This window comes from Bactrocera latifrons, unplaced genomic scaffold (assembly GCF_001853355.1).
Source record: "Bactrocera latifrons isolate USDA-ARS-PBARC rearing strain unplaced genomic scaffold, ASM185335v1 scaffold_267, whole genome shotgun sequence".
Lineage (NCBI taxonomy): Eukaryota > Metazoa > Arthropoda > Insecta > Diptera > Tephritidae > Bactrocera > Bactrocera latifrons.
This window is the reverse complement of record NW_017536263.1, coordinates 388,844-395,851: the sequence shown is the minus strand read 5'-3', so window position 1 is coordinate 395,851 and position 7,008 is coordinate 388,844.

Sequence of the window (7,008 nt, the reverse complement as noted above, 5' to 3'; positions counted from 1 at the left end):
TGTTGATTTAGCGGCACCTAGATATTTCTATATGTGTATGATATTTTGTTCTTAAAGCATTTTGCTCATATTAGAGAAGATTTTGAAAACGAAAATGGTTTTTACATACATTTGGATCTTGTCATATCTTACATACTGTGTATATATGTTAATATGTTGCAGACTAATCGTGTATATTATGTAATGATCGTAATTGTAATTGCTACACGTCCACGCATGCCGTTTCGCTGCCGTAGCAACCACATTATCCATATTATCGCCACTAATTTTCAGACTATTTTTACTTTCGATAATCACATACTAAAAAAGTCAATTTGTACACTGTAAATTTCTAGCCATGTCTAATGACTTTCATAACTAATTGTATTGAAGATTTAATTAGAAACTCAATTACTTAAAATATGTGTAAATATTTCATATACATAGTCACAAAAAATATGCTTTTAATTATGGCAAATATTTTGTATATGTATGGTATATTTTTTTGGCGTTAAGGGTGAACTTCATGTCTACTCTTAAATGTATGCATCCATTTCATCCCTAAATATCAGTTGCAGCAATCACCGCTTAATCTCAACTCACCTTAATGTATTGCTCTAAACTGCAACAAACTCTTTTGGTTGAGTAAAATTTTAAATTGTTATTAATGAAGATATTTTTGATATTAATTATCTTGTTTCATTAATTACTTGTAAACGTTTAACCTCACTTGAAAGAAGAGAACTTTTTTCTATAAAAATTATTTCTGTAGTCAAATAATAAACGATAGCATCTGCTTCTTAATCAAAGAAATTTTTCAGTTAGCAATATTTGCGCATGGCCATTTAAATAGAATCACGGGCATTATCATACCATTTTTATCTTTTTTCGAATTATTTGCTTGCGAAAAATTCGCTTTAATAATGTAGAGTTGGAGTAAAATTTATTGGAATATGGAAGCAATTAAACTTAACTATCAATTTCATGAAGTTTACAGTATTTTCGAAATGAAATATAAAAAGATATGCATGAATAACTTGTGGGAATAGGAAATCTATTCAAAATAAACCGAATTGAAAAAGGAGCTAATTAAATTAGAAAATGTATTAAAAGTCGGAAAACAAAATATTAACAATTCAAGTCAATGGAGGAAGTAAGATATGAAACAACGGGAATTGAGATATATGCATGCATAATTCGTTGGGTGAAAAGTTTAAAATCCAAAGAAATAAATATAATATTTCAATTTAGCAAAGAATATGATACTGAGTGAAATACTAAACAGTAAATGCTTATAAGACAGATCATAGAGACGAAAAAGTCGCACACTTAAACTGTAACTGAGCTCAGTTGGATTGGAATTAATCTTGAACTCTCTGATGACTTATTGTTGTCTCTCGTCTTCGTCAGTGAAAAAATGTTCACAATTACAAAAGAACAATAATTAGCAAATATAGAATGGTAAATCAAAGAGTTGAAGTAGAAATCATATTCAACATGCGAACTTTAACCAAATCGAAAACCATGAATTGTCATATCAGAGGAAAGTTCAGAACAAAATGCTTTATGAAGCTTCGTAAAAAAAAAWTTGCTAATATAGTGAACGTGAACACTGAGCATTCCATTTCTAAACCAAACAACACAAGCAACCTGCATATGGTATGACTGTAATAAACAGAGAAATAAATGAAAAGCACAAAAATTAAATAAAACAGAGAAATGTGAAAATTTAAAGGATGGATATCTTTTTGGGCATATTTGTCGAAATTTTAAAGTTTAGAAATTTTTAGGATCCTTCCATAATATTTTTGTGAAAAAAGGAAAACAAACCAATTATTATTTCTTTTATTACGGCATAATCAGTAGTAAAGTATTTAAATAAATCATGGCTTTTGATTCAGTTTTTTGTATATTTAAAAACACTATATTTATACTTAACTAATATAAAAACAATTATTAAAAATAAGCTTTGCATACATCTGAAAACCACTCGTTGTTACTGTTTACTGAATTTTTGTTTAATCCGCACTTCAAAGCTTTGTTATTGAAAACTTTTCAAAATTCAACAATTAACTTTCAACACAAAAACTACCAACTCAATTTGAGTTTTTGTATCGGTAGAAAACTAATTTTCTACATAACTTCAAATTGATAATACTCTTTATTCAAGAAGCTTCGTTGAATTTTACTATATACATAATTTCTTATTCAATAATATCTAATATAAATTTTCGGGGTGAGGTTCTTCTCTAGCCTTTTATGTGAATTTATTTCATAAAACTTCAATAAAAAATATAACTGCTCTGTGGCCTTCTCAACACCACAAAAATGAACCTCACCCACCAAAATATATAAACAAAGAGATCAATAATGCACTTGCACAAAATTCGTTAAACGAGCATGGATGACCTTAAGGACGACCGAAGGAACCCAGTTAAACTGAGAGCGAGCACAGAGGAACCCTAGCTGGAGTTGAAGTCTAAAGAAGGTAACATTTATTTTGTTAATAAAAATAAGTTTACAAAAAGTAATTACATATGGTTATCTTCATGGATAAAATTTACATTTACAAAAATATTGCAGCAGCCGTTTCGAGAAAGAGCTATAAACTGAACATCCAATTTCAAAATTTAAATTAACATAACATCATTTAAATAACATCTCTCTGAACAAAAAATAATATAAACTCCGTGGTAGGTATTTTCAATACTTTGCCAACTAAATTCTAAAATTGGGTGATATTTCCCCACAACTGTATATCGATATATGAGTACATATGTGTATATCTCTATATTTTAACTGTCGAATAAAATCATCATAAAAATATTATAATAAAAATACTATTGTAATAAATCTAAATCTAAAAAAAACTATTTTTACAGATATTTGAAACTACTTCGAATAACATGGACAAAAAACAGCATACATCTTTGAAAGTACCATTAGTTACTCACAAGAAGCATTTCGGAGTGACAAGTATGTTTTAATCTTCAATTTAAATTTCATCAGACATATAATGTTCACATGTCAAATTTTATTTTCTTCGCCCGTTTTCTAAAAAATTGAAATTGCAATTTATTTAATAGTTTGTAAGTTTAATATATTTAAATACAAATTCTTTAACAAATAAAATGTAAATAAAAGTTCAAACATAAAAAACTGAATATTTGTAAAGTATTTCCTTTAAACGGCACTACTCTCTATTATGGTAAGTAAAAATATGATTTATGTAAAAAAATATATATGGCATGTATATAACATTCAAGGCAGTTTGTTGGCAATGCCAAATATATTTTCCGATTAATCCTATTAGAACTCTCGAAATAATTCTTACAAGAAAAATCCAGCCAAAACAAACCCCTACATTTGGCTCACTATCAATTCTCCTCGGAACCATAGTGGTTATACATTTTGACAAAAAGCACCCAGAGATTATAATTAAATCCCCGTAGGTAGGACTGTCGTTAACTACTATGCTAAATATGATCGCGATCTCTCAACCAGGTTATTTAAAGCAGCTGCTTAAGTCACTACACGTCGGTAGTGTTGCAATAGCTAAAAATATCTAACAAAGAATTTATATTAAATTTTGTATTTCTAACCAAATTTTGTGTGCGGAAAGGCTTACGGTAATTTAGTTTTATCAAAAACATAAGCCTACGAGCACAAATCTTCAAAGATGGCCGAGAGATCATTGAAGACATGCCTCGTTCTGAACGACCTCTTCAACTGATGAAAATAATAAAAAATTAACGAATTATTTTTATAAAATTTCCTACAGGAGCTGAAAGCCAAAAAGTGCTTATGAAAAGTGTTCCGAGGACTGGAAAAATTGTTGTCATAAGTATTACATCTGATATTCAGGGGTGTTGTGGAATCCAAGACATAATTTTCAATGGTGTCACAGAATCTGTTTGGATTTTCGTCTTTTCGAACATACGTAAAACCAATATTTGAATCAGCTCAAGATCTTAAATATTTTCAAAATGTTTATTTTTATTGAACCATACTTTCAGTTTTGTTAGATTTTAGTGAAACAATTCTATTTATTTGTCGTTCACTAATTTTGTTTTTAGTTCAATTTAAACACGATATTTTTAATATGTAAAACATTGTATGAAATTATATATTCTGCAATTGATTCAATGTCGATTATGATCGAGCAAGTGATTAATTGCATCCGTATAAGATTTTTAATCTTTGGTGTAAAAAAACTGGTCGAAGTGTTTTTTTGAATTCTCCCATTAAAAAACAATTTTGCAGATACCGACACAATTAATAGTCATATTGTAAAATCTGGAGAATAATCAAGCCATAAAGTCTTCGGCGAATCTTCAAACTTGTATGCGGTGGAACACTACACCTTTTTCTATTGAGTTCACTCAATTTGTCCATGTGATCACAAATCACTTCAGAATTAATTGTAGTATTATCGGGTTTTGTTGACTGCCCGCTTTCGAAAAGGTTTGAGCTGGAAACATTTTATTTTTTCGCCAGTAAATTCAAAAATGGATCACTTCCTTGACGTTTGATAAGCAAATCACAGTCGTTAATGCGACGAAGCAAATTTCGTTCTGTAAGAACATAAGGAACCCATATGTCCAGCTTCGAAAATAATTTTACAAGTTTCGTTATTTGTTATTCGACGATTAGCATCGACCACGATTTTATTTTATCCAGATCGGTTTCAAAAGCCTTTCCAAGATATGGTTCATTATCAAGATCAAAATCGACGAAACGAAATTGTACAAACTGGTCTGATCTGACCTCTAATAAGTTGAATGTACACACCTCCTAGACTACAACAATTAAATATTATAAGAATTCATACTGACAGCGTGAAAATGAATGAAATAGTATGATATTCCCGGTCACTCCCCATGTACCGGTACTGTTAAAAACTGCAAAAAGCGCGATTAATGCACAAATAAATACTCCAGAGATATTAAATTTTACCTCCAAGATTGCTTTATTGGACGTATGCCAAAATTGGACGTTGGGCGTGGCACCAGCTACTTTTTGATAAAATTTCGGGACTAATTTCGGAGAGTTTAGTAGGTGGAATTTTTCTCATATTCCTATGTCACAGTGCGAAAATTGGCGAACTTGGACTACAACCACGCCTACCTCCCATATATCAGTATTTTAAACTCCGTTTAATTATTTCATTTTCTAGTACACAAATCAGGAAGCAATTAATATAACGGGTACACTACTTTGCACTAATAATTCCTTTAAAGTATACCACTTTATGATCAAAAATTGCGCAAATCCAACCAAACTGTTCAAGTCCCTAGGTATGGAACATGTGGACCCTAGGCATCTATGGTTGACTTTTCATCGAAAATATCGGTCAATGCATGGAACATAATATTGGAATAAGAAAGAGTCCTTTCCTGAAACTAGTAAATCTGTGTATAAGAAATGATTTGAATAAGGTCAATACTTTCTTTAGCCCCCATATATCTAATATAAAGCTTTTTGAACTTCAAGATGACTTATATTGGACAACATTTGAGTTATCTCAGTGAAAACTTGCTAAACATATWTCATACACACTTTCCACTTCCAGTGCAGTGTCTTCAAACTCTCCGCGTTACATTGAAAAGCCATTGTTTTAGTGATTTCAGTTCTCTTTATTTTCTTTGTCGATGTTAAATGTACATACACAATATGTATGTATGTAGCAGTATTTCAGTTAAATCATATTTTCTAAGTATGTAAATGAACAAAAATGTAAAGTAAAAAATGTGTGCATACATACCAACCATTTTGTTTAAGTGTGATTACAAGCATACATACATATTTATATATATATATATACTAACACTAATTTTGTTTAAGCGATAATCTATTTAATTATAATCTCTAGTCCTATATCACCGCACAATTGTCTTAAACTTTTAAATTGTATCATATAACTAGACTTATACGAGTACATTTGTGCCTACCCAATGCACATGCGCATACACACATACATACATATGTATGTGTATATGAATTTTCAGCGTACCCAGCTACTATGCATATGTAATATATCAAATTGCCTTGCCGCTCGGTGCAAATTTTTATGCTTTTTATGTATGCGTGTATGTATGCGCTTATATACATTTTAATTAGTCGAAATAAAAAGAGGACACTCGGTTCAAACCACATTAGTTGCTCATCATATTTGCTATCGCTTTACATACTTTGCAAAATCTGTTTTTTTTTATTATTCTTCTTTTTCTCTTTTTATTACTCATAGCTTTACTTCACATTTTTGTAAAATTTATTTGTATCCATATTATGAAGTTAATTATTATTTATAACTTACAATTAACTCCAATTATGTGCTAAATATGTTTGTATATATAATATGCAAGTGTGATTGTGTCTGTGTGTTTTATATACAATCGTGTACATGCGTTTTGTAAGTACAAGTATGTATTAATCATACTATGATTCAATTTTCTTGTAATTATAAATACGACCATACATATATTTTTATGAAACCAATGGAATTTTCGTGTTATTTGTTTTTTTACTGTTTTACTCTCAACTTATTTTTAACATCTCGTATCAATAATTTCCCGCTTTTTATTTTCATCACATGAAATGTATGTATGTGAATTTTGTGGGAAATTAGGCGCATGCTTTTATTTGTTATTACTGGTTTTATTCAAATTGTAGCTGTATATGTCAATTTGAAACGCCGCCTTTTTTCTTTATTGCTTAACAAACCAATAATTTTGCACATACGTAATTGCTGTTAGTACTATTATGATCATTATTTATACTATTTACAAAAARCATGCTTATTACTTAATGCAAATGTGGGTGCGCCAGCACATAAAATKATTGTAAACACATACATTTCAATTATACATGGTAGAAGAATTTTAAAGTATTGAAATGCTATTAATTAAAAAAAAAAATCTACCGCTTCATGAAACCAACCATTAATTAGAGGAAACATTTAAAAAGTATTTTAAAATAAAAATTCTAAAGACATCTGTGATATTGAAAATTGTTTTTTGCAAAAAAAAA